Consider the following 21,592-nt stretch of genomic DNA (forward strand, 5'->3'; position numbering starts at 1 on the left):
TGCCTTCTGGGAAAAGCGAAGAGTCTCCTTCAGCTAGAAGATCGTTGGGTACAGCCGGGACCAGCTGCTTGGAAAGCATCGCCAAACCAGGGATTGAAGCTTGAAGAGGACAATTTGCATATTCCAGGTGCCTTCTGGGAAAAGTGAAGAGTCTCCTTCAGCTAGAAGATCGATGGGTACAGCCGGGACCAGCTGCTTGGAAAGCATCACCAAACCAGGGATTGAAGCTTGAAGAGGATAATTTGCATATTCCAGGTGCCTTCTGGGAAAAGCGAAGAGTCTCCTTCAGCTAGAAGATCGTTGGGTACAGCCGGGACCAGCTGCTTGGAAAGCATCGCCAAACCGCGCACCTGACGGCGCGCAAGTTTGTTTAATTTGTTTGTCCTAGGGTATCACAAGAAAGAAGACAGACATCAAGTCAGCAGGGACAAGGAGCAGCATGGCAGATGTGACAACCTACATGGTGAGCTGCAACATGTGCTACATGTTCACAGATCGACCAGAAGCTGAAACCAACTTCACCTGCCAGAAGTGTAGACTACTGGCTCTTTTAGAAGAAAAGGTGCGGGGACTGGAAGAAAGAATTGCGACATTAAAACTCATCAAGGAAAATGAAGACTTCCTGGACAGAACAGAAGCGTCACTACTGGTCACGGAAAGTCAAGGAAGCATCAGAGAACCTCCAGAGGCAGACAAGTGGAGGCAAGTGACCAAAAGAAGCAAGAAGACCATGGAGACACCACCAACCACACAACTGAGAAACAGATTCCAAGGACTAGTGGAGGACGAAGATGGCACACCTAAGGATGAGGAACTACCAGCAATCAAAAAAGGAAAGAGCACCCAGAAACACCCAGAAGCGACAAGAAAAAGGACAGCCAAGAAGGGAAGAAGAGTGGTGGTGGTGGGAGACTCACTACTGAGAGGAACAGAAGCAGCTATCTGCAGACCGGACATAACCGCAAGAGAAGTATGCTGCCTCCCATGGGCGAAGATCAAGGATGTTACCGATAGGATACCGAAGCTCATCAGTTCCAAGGATGTGCACCCATTTCTTCTGATACATGTTGGCACCAATGACACGGCAAAGAAGGACCTACCGACAATCTGCAAGGACTTTGAAGCATTGGGGAAGAAAGTAAAAGAACTGGATGCGCAGGTAGTTTTTTCTTCTATCCTTCCAGTAGACGGGCATGGCGTCAGGAGATGGAACAGGATCCTTGAGGTGAACAACTGGCTGAGACGATGGTGCAGACAACAAGGATTTGGATTCCTGGACCACGGTGTGAATTACCTCTATGACGGACTCCTTGCCAGAGACGGACTACACCTCAACAAACCCGGGAAACACACATTCGCCAGGAGACTCGCAACACTCATCAGGAGGGCGTTAAACTAGAAGAAGAGGGGATGGGAAGAAAAACGCCGGACACGAACATGCAACCAGAGAACATACTAATGAAAGATATGAAGTGCGACAAAGAAGGTCCAAGACAAGATACTTGGAAGGGAGGTAAGAAAATTTCTAATACAATCCACAGGGAGAAGATTGGAACAAAACAAAATCGTGTAAACTGCGTGCTAGCAAATGCCAGGAGCCTGACAAACAAGATGGATGAACTGGAAGCAGAAATATCTACAGGTAACTATGACATAGTGGGAATAACCGAGACATGGTTAGATGCAAGCTATGACTGGGCAGTTAACTTACAGGGTTACAGTCTGTTTAGAAGGGATCGAAGAAGTCGGAAAGGGGGTGGAGTCTGTCTATATGTAAAGACGTGTCTAAAGCCTACAATATGGGAGGATGTATGGGAGGGAAATGAGGAGGTCGAGTCCTTATGGGTGGAGATACATGGGGCAAAAAACAATAATAAAATTATCATAGGAGTCTGTTATAAACCACCAAATATAGCAGAAGCCACGGAAAGTCTATTAATGAGACAAATAGACGAAGTAGCAAAAAATAATGAGGTGCTTATTATGGGGGACTTCAACTACCCCGATATAGACTGGGAAACCGAAAGCTGTAGATCTCAGAAAGGAAACAGGTTTCTGTCAATTATCAAAGACAATTATTTGTCACAACTTGTGCAGGAACCAACTAGAGGGACGGCCCTTTTAGACTTAATATTAACTAACAGGCCAGACAGAATAACTGAGATGAAGGTCGGGGGGCACCTGGGAAATAGTGACCACAACATTATACAATTCCACATGTGCTTCAGTAGGGTGCCCAGCAAGGGAGTCACAAAAACACTGAACTTTAGGAGGGCAAAGTTTGATCAGCTAAGAGATGCCCTTCACCTTATAGACTGGGATAGTATCTTTAGTAATAGGAGCACGGATAGAAAATGGGACATTTTCAAAACAGTCCTACATAGTCACTGTAGAAGGTACATACCTTATGGGAATAAAAGGGCTAGGAATAGGAGGAAGCCAATGTGGCTAAATAAGGAAGTCAAGAGGGCAATGAAAAACAAAAAAAGGGCTTTCGGTAAACTTAAACAAGAAGGCAGCGAGGAAGCGCTAATATCTTATAGGGAAAAAAACAAAATCTGTAAGAAACAAATAAGAATAGCAAAAGAGGAGACAGAGAGATTAATTGCCAAGGAAAGTAAAACGAATCCCAAACTGTTCTTTAACTATATAAACAGTAAAAGGATTAAAACTGATGGCGTTGGCCCATTGAAAAATAACCTGGGTAAAATCATAGAGGGCGATGAGGGTAAAGCAAACCTACTCAATAGCTTCTTCTCCACTGTTTTCACAAAAGAAAACAATTTATCGGAGGAAATGCAGAGTGATAAAGTAAACCCTCTGCTAAATATCACCCACCTAACCCAGGAGGAAGTTCAGAAACGCCTAAATAATATCAAAATAGACAAGTCACCAGGCCCAGATGACATACACCCCCGGGTACTAAAAGAATTAAGTAATGTGATAGACAGGCCGCTGTATCTTATATTCAAGCACTCTTTATGGACAGGGACTGTCCCACTAGACTGGCGCCAAGCAAATGTGGTACTAATATTCAAAAAGGGGTCTAAAAGTGACCCTGGGAACTATAGACCAGTCAGCTTAATGTCTGTTGTGGGTAAATTGTTTGAAGGATTTCTTAGAGATGCTATTGTAGAATATCTTAATGATAATAACTGTCTAACTCCATATCAACATGGATTCATGAGGGATCGCTCCTGCCAAACAAACCTGATCGCCTTCTACGAGGAGGTGAGCTCACAGCTGGACCGGGGAGAGTCAGTGGATGTTGTATACCTTGACTTCTCCAAAGCGTTTGATACCGTGCCACACAAAAGGTTGGTATATAAAATGAGAATGCTTGGTCTGGGGGATAATGTGTGCAAGTGGGTAAATAGCTGGCTGAGTGATAGAAAGCAGAGGGTGGTTATCAATGGAGTAAGCTCAGGGTGTGTCAGGGTTACTAGCGGGGTGCCTCAAGGGTCTGTCTTGGGCCCTATATTATTTAATATATTTATTAATGATCTAGTGGAAGGGTTGCATAGTAAAATAGCAATATTTGCAGATGATACTAAACTTTGTAAAGTAGTTAATACAGATGAGGACAGGGCACAGCTACAGGAGGATTTAGATAAATTGGGGAGTTGGGCCAAAAAATGGCAAATGGGGTTCAATGCCGATAAATGTAAGGTCATGCACATGGGAAAGAAAAACAGCAGTCACCCATACATATTAAATGGGAAACCGTTGGGGAAATCTGACATGGAGAAGGACCTGGGCGTCTTGGTTAATAGCAAATTAAATTGGAGTGCCCAGTGTCAGGCAGCAGCTGCGAAGGCAAATAGAGTCATGGCATGCATCAGAAGAGGAATAGGGGCATATGATGAGAAGATTGTTCTTCCTCTGTATAAAGCGCTGGTAAGGCCGCACTTAGAATATTGTGCACAGTTCTGGGCTCCGGTGCTCAGGAAAGACATATTGGAGCTAGAGAGGGTACAAAGGAGGGCGACTAAGGTAATAAAGGGAATGGAGGGACTAGAATACCCAGAGAGGTTGTCAAAATTAGGCCTATTTACATTGGAAAAGAGAAGGCTTAGGGGAGACCTCATAAACATGTATAAATACATCAGGGGGCAGTACAGAGATCTCTCCCATGACCTGTTTATACCAAGGATGGTGACAAAGACGAGGGGGCACACTATGCGTCTGGAGGAAAGGAGGTTCCTGCACCAGCATAGAAGGGGATTCTTTACGGTCAGAGCCGTGAGACTCTGGAACTCTCTGGGAGAGGAAGTGGTGATGTCCAACTCACTTAATGAGTTCAAGAGAGGCCTGGACGCCTTTCTTGAGAACAATAAAATTACATCTTATGCTTAGTTAATTAATCCAGGGATTTAATCTTACTGCCAGATTGGTGTCGGGAAGTGAATTTTTCCTCAATGATGTAAATTGGCCTATACCTCATGGTTTTTTGTTGCCTTCCCCTGGATCAACGCTGCGGAATAGCTGCAGTGCACAAGAAATAGGCTGAACTGGATGGACGCTTGTCTTTTTTCGGCCTTATAAACTATGTAACTATGTAACAGAAAAGCCATCAGCCACTGAGCGGGAACTTCAAACTCATAAATCAAAAGTCACGCGACCTGTGTAAGCTTTGCCCGCTGCGTCTTATTGGTGTTTCAACACGTCTGCTCTCCATTGGCGGCTTCAGATCCATCCAATGATAAGGGGCAGCAGCGATAAAAAACGACTGGGGAGAAAGAAACGGTATCACAAGAGAGTATATTTCTTTCTGTGCTTTCCACTTTTTGGAGAAGATTACAGCGATGACTGGACGCGGCAAACAAGGAGGCAAAGTCCGTGCTAAGGCAAAGACCCGCTCATCCCGGGCAGGACTCCAGTTCCCAGTCGGCCGTGTGCACAGGCTTCTCCGCAAGGGCAATTATGCCGAGAGAGTCGGCGCCGGCGCTCCGGTCTATCTGGCCGCTGTGCTGGAGTATCTGACTGCTGAGATCCTGGAATTGGCCGGCAATGCCGCCCGGGACAACAAGAAGACCCGCATCATCCCCGTCACCTGCAGCTGGCGGTGCGCAATGACGAGGAGCTCAACAGGCTGCTGGGTGGGGTGACCATTGCCCAGGGAGGCGTCCTGCCCAGCATCCAGGCCGTGCTGCTGCCCAAGAAGACCGAGAGCAGCAAGGCGAGCAAGAGCAAGTGAGCGCCGCTCCTCCACATCTGTCCGAACAGCCAAAGGCTCTACTAAGAGCCACCACATCCTCCTCATAAATGAGAGCTGGCACCGCTGATAACAGGCGATGGTCCACACTTCTCTAAGGGCTTGATGTATAACGGAAATCAGGCGATAAATATATATAAATGCACGATCTATTCTATTTTCTACTGTATCATTTACTATAGATCGGAAATGTAAAGCATTGAATAGGTTGATTCGGCTACATTTCATAGCGCAGAGACTACTCTTACCATGCTGGACAGTGATGTGGTATATACAGTAAAGTACAAGGGATGACTGACATATTTCCTTGGAGAAGGGTGAGCACTAAGCCTTTGCTTGGTTGAGCTAACTCCATTTTTCATACAACTATAACACGTTATTTCATAAAGCCTAATTAGATAAATATTGTGGCCGTTGGTTCTACAACCTCCGTTCAGTCCTCAAGTAGGGGATGGCGGGAGTGCCATCAGTGCCGTTATCTGTATATTCAGCAGTGATCTGATGCTTCTACTCCGCTCCATCTACACATCCAGGAGGCTCCTCATTCACCCACTAATCTACATTGATTCCCTGTGGTGTTCGCGCTGATCCGATCACAGACTTAGGAGAAGTCTCACAGGTTCTACAAGGAGCCTGATCGCCTCCGGGTCTGGGGAAGACCCCGCTTCTGTAAAGCATGTGTAAGTGTGGAGGGGGCATCAGCAGACACACGGCTACTAAAGAGTTAAACGGTGGAAGAAATACTTCTATCCGGTAATGATCGGCGCCTGAGGATGTCTGTCTGTCATTGGCTGATCACAGATCCGTTGGTGGTTTTAAATTTCCTGCTCAATCGTTCTTTGGATTATTACCGGCTCCTCTGCTTGTAGGGAGATCGCAATCTGGTCTGGGGGAAGCTCTACCCCACTGTACAGCGCAGAGACGCTTGCCCCAGTCACGGTGATCGTAGAAAGGAGGGTGGGCCTCCATTATTAATTATTTTCGCGAGGTTATGAACCTTCCGAGGCCGCCATATGTATCGTACCCTGCAAATACACTGAGCCTGATACAAGCCCCATCCTCAATCACTGGATTTTGTTTCCATAGAGAACAATCTTCACCACCTTCATTCAAGGTTTTCTCCGAGCAGCACTCGGAACATCGCTACTGATGGGAGCAGTTATGTACCTTGAATTACAGAAAGCGGATACTGCTTCCATAACTCGGGAGATCTACAGATTCCTGTATAGGACGTAATCGGTGATTGACTAGAAATCATTCCAACCATAAGAAACTGTTAACCCGTCAGTGTCAGTATTCTCAGAGTTTGTTCTGAAAAATGAGTGAACATTTTAAATCCTTGTGAACAGCGTATAAAGCTCGCACTGACATTCACACAAGCACAAGGATTATTATTCCACAACAGGAAAGTGTAACCTCTCACTTAGAAGATGTGGTGGCTCTGAATAGAGCCTTTGGGTTGTCAGGATGGAGCAGAGAATACAATTAACCTCCGAAGCCGTAGAGAGTGCGGCCCTGGCGCTTGAGCGCGTACACCACGTCCATAGCGGTGACTGTCTTCCTCTTGGCGTGCTCGGTGTAGGTGACGGCGTCACGGATCACGTTCTCCAGGAAGACTTTCAGGACACCGCGAGTTTCTTCATAGATGAGGCCGGAGATTTGCTTGACGCCTCCTCTGCGAGCAAGACGGCGGATGGCAGGCTTGGTGATGCAATAAAACCGTCTTGTTAAGCTACTACGACCTCCACCACTTTTCCCAGGGGCATAGATATTGTCTTTTTATTCCACTGCGACCTCCACGTCTCTTCCAAGGAGCATTAAAACCGTCTTGCTTAGCTACTGCGACCTCCACCACTTTTCCCAGGGGCATTGATATTGTCTTTTTATTCTACTGCGACCTCCACGTCTCTTCCAAGGGGCATTAAAACCGTCTTGTTAAGCTACTGCGACCTCCACCACTTTTCCCAGGGGAGTTGATATTTTCCTTTTATTCCACTACGACCTCCACGTCTCTTCCAAGGGGTATTAAAACCATCTTGTTAAGCTACTGCGACCTCCACTTCTCTACCAAGGGGCATTAAAACAGTCTTGTGAAGCTACTGCGACCTCCACGTCTCTTCCAAGGGGCATTAAAACAGTCTTGTTAAGCTACTGCGACCTCCACGTCTCTTCCAAGGGGCATTAAAATCGTCTTGTTAACCTACAGCGACATCCACGTCTCTACCAAGGGGCATTAAACCCATCTTGTTAAGCTACTGCGACCTTCACGTCTCTTCCAAGGGGCATTGATATTGTCTTTTTATTCCACTGCGACCTCCACATCTCTTCCAAGGGGCATTAAAACCGTCTTGTTAAGCTACTGCGACCTCCATCACTTTTTCAAGGGGCATTGATATTGTCTTTTTATCCACTGCGAACTCCACCATTGTTCCAAGGGGCATTAAAACCATCTTGTTAAGCTACTGCGACCTCCACCACTTTTCCCAGGGGCATTAAAACCATCTTGTTAAGCTACTGCGACCTCCAAGTCTCTTCCAATGGGCATTAAAACCGTCTTGTTTAGCTACTGCGACCTCCACTTCTCTTCCAAGGGGCATTAAAACCGTCTTGTTAAGCTACTGCGACCTCCATGTCTCTTCCAAGGGGCGTTAAAACCGTCTTGTTAAGATACTGCGACTTCCACGTCTATTCCAAGGGGCATTGATATTGTCTTTTTATTCCACTGCAACCTCCGCGTCTCTTCCAAGGGGCATTAAAACCGTCATGTTAAGCTACTGCGACTTCCAACACTTTTCCCAGGGGCATAGATATTGTCTTTTTATTCCACTGCGACCTCCACGTCTCTTCCAAGGGGCATTAAAACTGTCATGTTGAGCTACTGCGACCTCCACCACTTTTTCAAGGGGCATTGATTTTGTCTTTTTATTCCACTGAGAACTCCACCATTCTTCCAAGGGGCATTAAAACCGTCTTGTTAAGTTACTGCGACCTCCATCACTTTTCCCAGGGGAATTGAAACCGTCTTGTTAAGCTACTGCGAACTCCATGTCTCTACCAAGGGGCATTAAAACCGTCTTTTTAAGCTACTGCGACCTCCACGTCTCTTCCAAGGGGCATTAAAACAGTCTTGTTAAGCTACTGCGACCTCGACGTCTCTTCCAAGGGGCATTAAAACCGTCTTGTTAAGCTTCTGCGACCTCCACGTCTCTTCCAAGGGGCATTAAAACCGTCTTGTTTAGCTACTGCGACCTCCACTTCTCTTCCAAGGGGCATTAAAACCGTCTTGTTAAGCTACTGCGACCTCCATGTCTCTTCCAAGGGGCATTAAAACCGTCTTAAGATACTGCGACCTCCACGTCTATTCCAAGGGGCATTGATATTGTCTTTTTATTCCACTGCAACCTCCGCGTCTCTTCCAAGGGGCATTAAAACCGTCATGTTAAGCTACTGCGACCTCCAACACTTTTCCCAGGGGCATAGATATTGTCTTTTTATTCCACTGCGACCTCCACGTCTCTTCCAAGGGGCATTAAAACAGTCTTGTTGAGCTACTGCGACCTCCACCACTTTTTCAAGGGGCATTGATATTGTCTTTTTATTCCTCTGAGAACTCCATCATTCTTCCAAGGGGCATTAAAACCGTCTTGTTAAGTTACTGCGACCTCCATCACTTTTCCCAGGGGTATTGAAACCGTCTTGTTAAGCTACTGCGACCTCCATGTCTCTACCAAGGGGCATTAAAACCGTCTTATTAAGCTACTGCGACCTCCACGTCTCTTCCAAGGGGCATTAAAACCGTCTTGTTAAGCTACTGCGAACTCCACGTCTCTTCCAAGGGGCATTAAAACCATCTTGTTAAGCTTCTGCGACCTCCACGTCTCTTCCAAGGGGCATTAAAACCGTCTTGTTAAGCTACTGCGACCTCCACGTCTCTTCCAAGAGGCATTAAAACCGTCTTGTTAAGATACTGCGACCTCCACGTCTCTTCCAAGGGGCATAGATATTGTCTTTTTATTCCACTGTCACCTCCACGTCTCTTCAAAGGGACATTAAAACCGTCTTGTTTAGCTACTGCGACCTCCAGCACTTTTCCCAGGGGCATTGATATTGTCTTTTTATTCCACTGCGACCTCCATGTCTCTTCCAAGGGGCATTAAAACTGTCTTGTTAAGCTAGTGCGACCTCCACCACTTTTTCAAGGGGTATTGATATTGTCTTTTTATTCCACTGCGAACTCCACAATTCTTGCAAGGGGCATTAAAACCGTCTTCTTAAGCTACTGCAACCTCCACCACTTTTCCCAGGGACATAGATATTGTCTTTTTATTCCACTGCGACCTCCACGTCTCTACCAAGGGGCATTAAAACTGTCTTGTTAAGCTCCTGCGACCTCCACCACTTTTTCAAGGGGCATTGATAATGTCTTTTTATTCCACTGCGAACTCCACCATTCTTCCAAGGGGAATTAAAACCGTCTTGTTAAGCTACTGCGATTTCCACCACTTTTCCCAGGGGCATTGAAACCGTCTTGTTAAGCTACTACGACCTCCACGTCTCTACCAAGGGGTATTAAAACCGTCTTGTGAAGCTGCTGCGACCTCCACGTCTCTTCCAAGGGGCATTAAAACCGTATTGTTAAGCTACTGCGACCTCCACGTCTCTTCCAAGTGGCATTAAACCGTCTTGTTAAGCTACTGCGACCTCCACGTCTCTTCCAAGGGGCATTAAAACCATCTTGTTAAGCTTCTGCGACCTCCACGTCTCTTCCAAGGGGCATTAAAACAGTCTTGTTAAGCTACTGCGACCTCCACGTCTCTTCCAAGGGGCATTGATATTATCTTTTTATTCCACTGCAACCTCCACGTCTGTTCCAAGGGGCATTAAAACCGTCTTGTTTAGCTACTGCGACCTCCACATCTCTTCCAAGGGGCATTGATATTGTCTTTTTATTCCACTGCAACCTCCACATCTCCTCCAAGGAGCTTTGATATTGTCTTTTTATTCCACTGCAACCTCCACGTCTCTTCCAAGTGTCATTAAAACCGTTTTGTTAAGCTACTGTTACCTCCTCCACTTTTCCCTGGGGCATAGATATTGTCTTTTTATTCCACTGCGACCTCCATGTCTCTTCCAAGGGGCATTAAAACCGTCTTGTTTAGCTACTGCCACCTCCGCCACTTTTACCAGGGGCTTTGATATTGTCTTTTTATTCCACTGCGACCTCCACGTCTCTTCCAAGGGGCATTAAAACTGTCTTGTTAAGCTACTGCGACCTCCACCATTTTTTCAAGGGGCATTGATATTGTCTTTTTATTCCACTGCGAACTCCACCATTCTTCCAAGGGGAATTAAAACCATCTTGTTAAGCTACTGCAACCTCCACGTCTCTACCAAGGGGCATTAAAACCGTCTTGTTAAGCTACTACGACCTCCACTTCTCTTCCAAGGGGCATTAAAACAGTCTTGTTAAGCTACTATGACCTCCACGTCTCTTCCAAGGGGCATTGAACCGTCTTGTTAATCTGCTGCGACCTCCACATCTCTTCCAAGGGGCATTGATATTGTCTTTTTATTCAACTACAACCTCCACGTCTCTTCCAAGTGTCATTAGAACCGTTTTGTTAAGCTACTGTTACCTCCTCCACTTTTCCCTGGGGCATAGATATTGTCTTTTTATTCCACTGCGACCTCCATGTCTCTTCCAAGGGGCATTAAAACTGTCTTGTTAAGCTACTGCGACCTCCACCACTTTTCCCAGGGGCATAGATATTGTCTTTTTATTCCACTGCGACCTACACGTCTCTACCAAGGGGCATTAAAATCGTCTTGTTTAGCTACTGCGACCTCCAACACTTTTCCCAGGGGCATAGATATTGTCTTTTTATTCCACTGCGACCTCCACGTCTCTTCCAAGGGGCATTAAAACAGTCTTGTTGAGCTACTGCGACCTCCACCACTTTTTCAAGGGGCATTGATATTGTCTTTTTATTCCTCTGAGAACTCCATCATTCTTCCAAGGGGCATTAAAACCGTCTTGTTAAGTTACTGCGACCTCCATCACTTTTCCCAGGGGTATTGAAACCGTCTTGTTAAGCTACTGCGACCTCCATGTCTCTACCAAGGGGCATTAAAACCGTCTTATTAAGCTACTGCGACCTCCACGTCTCTTCCAAGGGGCATTAAAACCGTCTTGTTAAGCTACTGCGAACTCCACGTCTCTTCCAAGGGGCATTAAAACCATCTTGTTAAGCTTCTGCGACCTCCACGTCTCTTCCAAGGGGCATTAAAACCGTCTTGTTAAGCTACTGCGACCTCCACGTCTCTTCCAAGAGGCATTAAAACTGTCTTGTTAAGATACTGCGACCTCCACGTCTCTTCCAAGGGGCATAGATATTGTCTTTTTATTCCACTGTCACCTCCACGTCTCTTCAAAGGGACATTAAAACCGTCTTGTTTAGCTACTGCGACCTCCAGCACTTTTCCCAGGGGCATTGATATTGTCTTTTTATTCCACTGCGACCTCCATGTCTCTTCCAAGGGGCATTAAAACTGTCTTGTTAAGCTAGTGCGACCTCCACCACTTTTTCAAGGGGTATTGATATTGTCTTTTTATTCCACTGCGAACTCCACAATTCTTGCAAGGGGCATTAAAACCGTCTTCTTAAGCTACTGCAACCTCCACCACTTTTCCCAGGGACATAGATATTGTCTTTTTATTCCACTGCGACCTCCACGTCTCTACCAAGGGGCATTAAAACTGTCTTGTTAAGCTCCTGCGACCTCCACCACTTTTTCAAGGGGCATTGATAATGTCTTTTTATTCCACTGCGAACTCCACCATTCTTCCAAGGGGAATTAAAACCGTCTTGTTAAGCTACTGCGATTTCCACCACTTTTCCCAGGGGCATTGAAACCGTCTTGTTAAGCTACTACGACCTCCACGTCTCTACCAAGGGGTATTAAAACCGTCTTGTGAAGCTGCTGCGACCTCCACGTCTCTTCCAAGGGGCATTAAAACCGTATTGTTAAGCTACTGCGACCTCCACGTCTCTTCCAAGTGGCATTAAACCGTCTTGTTAAGCTACTGCGACCTCCACGTCTCTTCCAAGGGGCATTAAAACCATCTTGTTAAGCTTCTGCGACCTCCACGTCTCTTCCAAGGGGCATTAAAACAGTCTTGTTAAGCTACTGCGACCTCCACGTCTCTTCCAAGGGGCATTGATATTATCTTTTTATTCCACTGCAACCTCCACGTCTGTTCCAAGGGGCATTAAAACCGTCTTGTTTAGCTACTGCGACCTCCACATCTCTTCCAAGGGGCATTGATATTGTCTTTTTATTCCACTGCAACCTCCACATCTCCTCCAAGGAGCTTTGATATTGTCTTTTTATTCCACTGCAACCTCCACGTCTCTTCCAAGTGTCATTAAAACCGTTTTGTTAAGCTACTGTTACCTCCTCCACTTTTCCCTGGGGCATAGATATTGTCTTTTTATTCCACTGCGACCTCCATGTCTCTTCCAAGGGGCATTAAAACCGTCTTGTTTAGCTACTGCCACCTCCGCCACTTTTACCAGGGGCTTTGATATTGTCTTTTTATTCCACTGCGACCTCCACGTCTCTTCCAAGGGGCATTAAAACTGTCTTGTTAAGCTACTGCGACCTCCACCATTTTTTCAAGGGGCATTGATATTGTCTTTTTATTCCACTGCGAACTCCACCATTCTTCCAAGGGGAATTAAAACCATCTTGTTAAGCTACTGCAACCTCCACGTCTCTACCAAGGGGCATTAAAACCGTCTTGTTAAGCTACTGCGACCTCCACTTCTCTTCCAAGGGGCATTAAAACAGTCTTGTTAAGCTACTATGACCTCCACGTCTCTTCCAAGGGGCATTGAACCGTCTTGTTAATCTGCTGCGACCTCCACATCTCTTCCAAGGGGCATTGATATTGTCTTTTTATTCAACTACAACCTCCACGTCTCTTCCAAGTGTCATTAGAACCGTTTTGTTAAGCTACTGTTACCTCCTCCACTTTTCCCTGGGGCATAGATATTGTCTTTTTATTCCACTGCGACCTCCATGTCTCTTCCAAGGGGCATTAAAACTGTCTTGTTAAGCTACTGCGACCTCCACCACTTTTCCCAGGGGCATAGATATTGTCTTTTTATTCCACTGCGACCTACACGTCTCTACCAAGGGGCATTAAAATCGTCTTGTTTAGCTACTGCGACCTCCACCACTTTTACCATTGGCATTGATATTGTCTTTTTATTCCACTGCGACCTCCAAGTCTCTTCCAAGGGGCATTAAAACTGTCTTGTTAAGCTACTGCGACCTCCACCACTGTTTCAAGGGGCATTGATATTGTCTTTTTATTCCACTGCGAACTCCACCATTCTTCCAACGGGCTTTGCATTTCCTCCTAATTTTAGTCAGCTTTTCCTTTTCAATGCATAGGCGAACACTAAGGCAGAACCACTCTCCAATAATGGGTAGAAGGTTTTTAGTATGCTGTAATCCACATCTGTTTCAAGGGGCATTGCAGTTCCTCATAATTTTTGGAAAGCCTTCCATTCACTGCTTAGGCCAACAGTGCACAGGAGACCCAGTTGCTATAAAATGAAAAAACGGTTTAGTTGGTGCCCTCTGACCTCCATGTCACTACCAAGGGGCATTGGAGTGCCTCGAAATTTTTGGTAGGCATTGCACTCACTGCATGCCCTATAACTGTGCAGCCGAACCGCTCCTTTTGGTACAGAAACATATCCTACAAGACATGTGTGGTTAACTGGCTTGATGTTGATGTGAATGGTCCCTGTTCCTCCTGCTCTTTCTCCTTTGCCACCACCTCATCCATCATTCATCACCTGAAGCTTTGTTTTAATGGGAGTCATAGAACTGGGACAGTAGCAGGAAACCATCCAGCAATCCTCGGAGGAAGTAGGATATACGCCAAAACGCTGACCACCTCAGGCCTAGCTGTTACTACATACATGCGCTTGCATTCCAAGAAAACAGCAGATGCTAACTTCTTTCATCATCATCATGCTCCTCACCTTGGCACTCTCAACTCCATGATGGAGCGTGGACACCCGGACGTGGGGCGGCTGGGGACCGAGTGTGGACACACGGCTGCTGGGCGGCTGGGGACTGGGTATGGATACCAGGCCGCAGACGCAGCCATGACATGGTGACCGGCGTCTGCCTCCACATACCTAAAACGCCCAATTTCAATTGCAAGCAAGCTAGCAGTATGGTATTGCAGCCTGGGGGTGGGTGGGTGGCACGTTGCACACTTACGCTTGCATTCCAAGAAAACAAAGCAGAAGCTAACTTCTTTCATCATCATCATGCTCCTCACCTTGGCACTCTCAACTCCACAGATGGAGAAGCCAGGGCACACCGGAGGAGTCTTGTTCTCTGGTGGGCTCGTCCAATGCTGCCCTAAAACAGGCCGGGCTAAGAAAAGTGTGGGGGGAAGTTCCAAGGAGAAATAGGGGCGGCTGGGGACCGTTTATGGACACCTGGCCACCCCCCAGGCGGCTGGGGACCGTGTGTGGACACCCGGCCGCGGGGCGTCTGGGGACCGAGTATGGACACCTGGCCGCCCCCTGACGGCTGGGGACCGAGCGTGGACACACGGCCGCCAGGCGGCTGGGGACTGAGTATGGATACCCGGCCGCCGACGCAGCCATGACATGGTGGCCAGCGTCTGCCTCCACTTACCTAAAAGGCCCAATTTCAATTGCAAGCAAGCTAGCAGTATGGTATAACAGCCTGGGGGTGGGTGTGTGGCAGGTTGAACACTTACGCTTGCATTCCAAGAAAACAAAGCAGATGCTAACTTCTATCATCATCATCATGCTCCTCACCTTGGCACTCTCAACTCCCCTGATGGAGAAATAGGGGCGGCTGGGGACCAAGCGTGGACACCCGGCCGCCGGGCTGCTGGGGACTGAGTATTGATACCTCGCTGCCAAAGCAGCCAGGAGGTAGTGGCCAGCTTCGTCCTCCTTCAAACTAACTGGCCCTATTTCAAGTGCAAGCTAGCAGTATGGAATAGAAAAAAAGGAAAAGGAAGTCTTAACAGTTGGTACAAAAATATAACAACTTTATTGATACAAAAAATACACATTTAAAAGTCTGCAAGTGCAAGGGATGTGTGTACAAAGGAATGGCAATACCGAAAAGCAGCAGGGACACATAGAGGTAGAGAATCGATCGATCAATCCTGCGTTTATCAGAATGCATGGGACTCAATAGGGATAGATGGAGAGGAACAGTAGTATATCACAAGAGATGAATATATAAACAATATTGTAAAGCTTAGTGCTCTATCTCCTGCATGATATAGTGCAATCATATAGGCAGTAATGCTCGTCTCCTAGAGCCCACAGCTCAATGATATAGCTGTGCCTTATCATAATCGATCCCCCTAAGTACCCCATGAACATCCATGTATATCTACAAAATAATTACCTCAAAGTATAAAAATGTGCTCCACCAGGTGGTAGGAAGGACTAGTGTCTATCCCTCCCGACGCACGTTTCGCAGGGAACACGTCCAGCTTTCTCAAGGGAATTGCAGCCTGGGGGTGGGTGGCAGGTTGCATACTTGCGCTTGCACTGCAAGGAATGGGGAAGGTACAATTGAACAGTGCCCTGGGACAAGGACTTGCATGGGGATAGTTGCAAGTCTGCATCTTCTGATGCTGCAAGGATTACTTCTGATGGACACACTTTTAGGCAGTGACCTGGGTGTCAGAGATGCTTCCAGGGGTCTTCCCAATGCTGTTCCCATGTCTTTTCAGCACTGTATGCATATGTCACACAGCACATGGCCAGATAATATTGTAAAATGTTAAATGACATTTCCCGGTGAATGCATTTGTCACGGTTGAAAGCAATACAAAAGTGCAAAACCGCATAAAAAATGCTACTTGTGAACATAGCCCAATGTGAGGAGGAGTATTTTTGTTTTTGTTTTTTTATTTTACATTATACACAAGTCTTTACCCTGGAAAGGAAGTTCCTAAACATATTTCACAGGAAAACTGTTTCAGTTTCGTTTTTGAACGTTTTATTGTGAGCCCGTAAAAGTGGCTTAATACCTTTGACCACATTGTTGACAGCAGTGACCTGGGGCGATGTCCAAGGTGTCCCCATGCCTTTTGAGCACTGTCACTATCGTTTTGTGCACTTTTTAGGCTTTCTACAGACTGCCGGCGGTGCCGCTGCAAAAATGCTCAGGCCTCCCATAGACTAACATTGGACTCGTTGCTTGGGTCGAGCACCCGAGTATCACGGTGAGCTCTGCCTGAGCATCGAGCACCCGAGCATTTTAGTGCTCGCTCAACACTAATGTGTATATATATATATATGTATATATATATATGTAAATATATATATATATATATTTGTGTATGGACTTGATAAAGACTTAGTTTTCTAGCATCCTGTAGTGTGAACTGTGCTTTACAGACTTCTCTGCTGATTGCATTTCGCCCTGAGTGTTTATGGACTTTGAGTTTTCGTCTGCGCTTGTTTGAAACACCGTGTGTTTATAATATAAACTTTGACACCTATAAACTTTGTTCTGTAGTATCTTTGTTCCACTCAAAGAGACTCCTGGGGTATCCATTATAATTATTACAAGCTGTCTGCTTTGCCTAAGCTGATTTAAAAAAAATGAGGGGGACAACACGCCATTTTTTTCTTTCTTTATTAGCTAAACACATGTACAGTAAGCTACACATGCACTAACTATATCAAGGGGCTCTGATATATACCATGGACTTGTGGCGTATATATGCCAAGTGACTTGATGCTAACATTGATGGCATTAGAGTCTCACTTCAGCCTCATTTGATACTACTGTTCTGACTTCTACAGCATTGATCATTTTATGAACTAGAGTTATATGATATTTGTATCATCTGATCTCAGTCAGCTTATATGCACATGCCTTATACATATGTGGTTGTTGTTCGGGGCGGCTTATAGGGATATTGTCTCCTTCTTTTGCTTTTTTTCCATCTGCCTTATCTAGTTGTGCTTCTCACGGAAAACACTTTTTACTAGTAGCAATTTTATACTTTGATACCTGTTCTATTTAAGATTCAATAAATTGTATAATTATTTAATGGCTTCTTTCTCTGGCTGCCTTTTCTTGGGATTGGGTATTTACCATTTGGCTTGTTGATATTTTTCCCATACAATCCCCTTTTTCTTGGTTCTATGTTCTCATTAAGAGAAAAATTTAATAGGTGTTGCACTGCGCGAATTATATATCTCACTGACATCTTTCTATCTTTTCTATTCTGACGGGTCACACTGTGCATATACACTCATGGTCTGTGTGCCATGAGATTTTTTTTCTCACACGCATTGCTTTGCATTGCTGAGTCTCGTCCGATATATGCGGCCACTCGCAGCATGCTGCGATTTTTTTTTTTTCTCAGTCCGATTCGAGCTGAGAAAAAAATTGCAGATGAACACAATCATTCAATAACATTAGTCAGAGTGCAATCCAATTTTTTTATTGGATTGCACTCGTCCAATTTAAATGCAGGTGAGTATGAGCCCTTTGGGTTCGCTCACATCTGTGTATAAATCCGGCGAGTCCAATGTGAGAAAAAAAAAAATCGCATCGCATTGCACTTGCACTAATGTTATTCAATAAGGCAGTGTTCATCTGTGAGATTTTTTCCTCAGGTGCAAATGGGCTGAGTAAAAAAATTGCAGCATGCGAACACCTGAGACTCACCAATGCAAGTCAATGAGTGCGAGGAAAAAAAACGGACGGCACACGGACCATGCGCACTCCATCCTGTTTTTTCTCGCAAACATCTCAGTAAAGATAGGAAATGTCATCAGCCAAGTACAATAAATCCACAGCAAAACCCTTAGAATAGAAAGATATCCTGTAGATATTTAATGTCACAAGCACCCTACATATAATAAACTAGCACTCTTTAGTGCTTTTCATATGATACTAAAGGGTGTCTAGGCTTATTTAACCTATTTAATAAAAAAAATAGTCTAAAATTAAAGGCCGTTGGGCCTCCCTATTTGTAATAACCAGCCAAGTGACAGCAGACAGCTGTGAGCTGGTCTTATTAAGTTGGGAAGGGGACAATTTCCATGCACCTTTCCAGCCTATTAATATCAGCCCCCAGCTGTCTTCTTTGCCTCTGCTGGTTGTTAAAAATGGGGTAAACCTAAAAGAATGATGTGGGGTCCCCCTATTTTTAATAACCAGCTAAGGCAAAGCAGACTCCTGGGGGCTGAAATTAATAGGCTGCGAAGGGTCAATGGATATTGGAGCTGGCTGTGGAGATAATATGGGGGAGCTGGCTGTGGGGACATTGAGGGGCTGAATGTATTGGTATTGCTGTGCAGAGAGCTTGACTCTGCGCGGCAATACATTTCAATTGAATGTGTCCAGTGCGCTGACGTCGGCGGACCCCTGGACCTCGCTGCAATCATCAAGGGGTCTAGTATGCATGTAGGCCGCAAGTGCAAAAAGGACATCAAGGGAATGGAGGGCAGGTGTGAACAATATTTTTGTTTTTCTTTTATGTGTATGTGAACAACAGTACAATAGGGGACATTACTACAATATAGGGACAAGAATGGGGTAATACTACAAGATGAAGACGAGGATGAGCACATTATTGCAAGAAGGTGACCAGGATGGGGCATTACTACAAGAAGGTTGTACCATCCATTCCCTGTGCCCTCGCATAGTTCCCCTGCACTCTTCATGAGGGATGCTGACAAACTCACTGCCCCGGCCACGGTAGCATCCTCACGCTCCTCTGCCCCCTTATCCTGAGCACACCTCACTGACACGTGCTCCCATGCTCTTAAAGGGGCAGCGTGCGCACCTGCAAAGATTCTCCAGCCAACAGCTGGGAGTCATCTTGTATAAAAGGCACCCTCCCCAATAGGGAGGTGCCTGAACAACCCCTACAGTTGCTTTTTGTTTGTGCAACTGTATGTTGCCAGGTATATAATGTACACATAGCTCCCAACCATCCTGTTTTCGGCGGGACTGTCCCGCTCCCCGTCACGGCTCAGCTGTTCTCCCGGCTGTGGAGGGTGGTGTTGTGGCGGTGGAGCAGCGGGCACAGGTAGTAGCCAGCAGCCACAGCTATCATGTGTGCCTGCTGCTAAACAAAATGAATATTTACTCTTCTCCATGCCCATGGGAGTGGAGAGGAGTGAAGATTCATTCTCTTTAGTAGCGGTCATGGAGTCGCAGCAGGAGCTGCGTCCTTGCTGACAGTGCGCGCTATTAAGGAGAATGACTATTCACTCCTCTCCACGCCCATAGTCCCGGCGTGGAGAGGAGTGAATATCCCCGCAACTCACTTTGACATCTGAGAGCGAATGGCAGTCATGTCATGCGCTGATCAGCTGCTGAGATCAGCTACTGACAGACAGGACACAGCGCTGGAGCAGAGGGGAGGAAGGAAGGTGAACAGAAGTGTTTATTTTTTTCATGTGTGCAGTGATGGGGTGCCATGCACACTAGGATAGTGGGGCCATACATACCAGGATTGGGGATGAGGGTGGCCATGCACACCAGGATTGGGGATGAGGGGGGCCATGCATACCAGGAATGGGGATGAGGGGGGCCATGCACACCAGGAATGGGGATGAGGGGGCCATGCACTCCAGGATTGGGGAGGAGAGGGCCACACATGCCAGGATAGGGATGATTGGGCCATGCATACCAGGAATGGAGATGAGGGCCATCTGCTGAATGCCCATCATTACCAGCGCCCCTTTGACAACTCCTCCTGCCAGGGGAGAAAGAAATGGGTAAATGGGCGTGTGGCCAAAATTTGCCTGCTCTATATACTTTGCCTGCTCTATATATTGAACACACAGCTCTATATGCTATACAGACTGCTCTATACACTGTACACGCTGCTCTATACACTGTATATGCTGCTCTATATACTGTACACATTGCTCTACATACTGTACAGGCTGCTCTATATACTGTACACACTGCTCTATATACTGTACACGCTGCTCTATATATTGAACACACAGCTCTATATGCTATACAGACTGCTCTATACACTGTACACGCTGCTCTATACACTGTACACGCTGCTCTATACACTGTATATGCTGCTCTATATACTGTACACATTGCTCTACATACTGTACAGGCTGCTCTATATACTGTACACATTGCTCTAGATACTGTACAGGCTGCTCTATATACTGTACACACTGCTCTATATACTGTACACGCTGCTCTATATACTGTACAGACTGCTCTATATACTATACAGACTGCTCTATATACTGTACAGGCTGCTCTATATACTATACAGACTGCTCTATATACTGTACACATTGCTCTACATACTGTACAGGCTGCTCTATATACTGTACACACTGCTCTATTATCAGTGACACTTATAAGGCTGCTGATCTGGGCTGTACAGATGTGGAGTTGTGCAGTCTGTGCACTATATACAGCTGTGCTCTGTGTGTAGACGCTGCATTTTGTGTCTTCTCTCAGTATTTCAAATTTTACACAATAGTGGGGTCACATAAATACATTAATATCTCACAGTTATCTCACCGGAGATGTTTATGTGTTTGGTTGGGGGATGAGTCGCATTGTGAAGCTGGCGCCTTATCAGAGCTCTTCCCTCCTTTACCAGCCGCAGCGTCACAGCTTCACACAGGGTCAGACACGATATTACACAGGTGATTGCAATCAGCCCCCTATGTGGATCATCTACTGATGTGGATACGAGTTCACCCCCCAATACTCTGCACATTCGGGGTGTACTTATATTACAGGTCAGGGAGGTGGCAGTCAGCGGAGGCCATCGCCTGTGTTACCCTTCTAGGCTCTCAGCAGCTCCAGGTCGTCCCCACATCGTACAATCCGCTTCCTGTACGATGGATATTGTAGTAAAGATCCCTGTGATGGTGACAAGAGCCGGGAATAGGAGGAACGAGCTCCCGCAGCAGTTTTATCTCCCCGGATACACAGTGATGCGCAGATCGGGAGGACGGCGGCGATGATCCCGGGACCTCCTCTCGGCTCTTTTCCGGCATCTCTGCAGGTGACGGCTACAAACGGTCAGTGGAGATGATGGAGAAGAGGAAGCGACGGAGAAAGAGCGCTCTGCTGTCCGGTGTTAGCCGGTAAAGGGCTTTTATCCCGGGCAGGGAAGCACAAGGGGAGAGCGGAGCTCCACTCGGGCTCAGCTGGGAGGAGGCGGGGCCTGTGCTCAGTGTCAGCCAATAGATGCTCAGGACGATGCAGCTCAGCAGCCAATCAGTGCGCAGTAAGCCTGTACATATAACAGGCGCCTCCAGCTCCGGCCTCAGCGTT

General features: G+C 46.3%; 1 pseudogene; it reads left to right on the forward strand.

Moving 5' to 3' along the window:
* Window positions 1–4,805: 4,805 nt before the first annotated feature.
* Window positions 4,806–5,197, forward strand: LOC141161124 (histone H2A type 1-like; annotated as a pseudogene).
* The last annotated feature ends 16,395 nt before the right edge of the window (window positions 5,198–21,592 follow it).

The sequence above is a fragment of the Phyllobates terribilis genome, unplaced genomic scaffold (genome assembly GCF_046119375.1).
Source record: "Phyllobates terribilis strain yellow unplaced genomic scaffold, ASM4611937v1 Scaffold_9__5_contigs__length_417890890, whole genome shotgun sequence".
In the NCBI taxonomy this organism is placed as follows: domain Eukaryota; kingdom Metazoa; phylum Chordata; class Amphibia; order Anura; family Dendrobatidae; genus Phyllobates; species Phyllobates terribilis.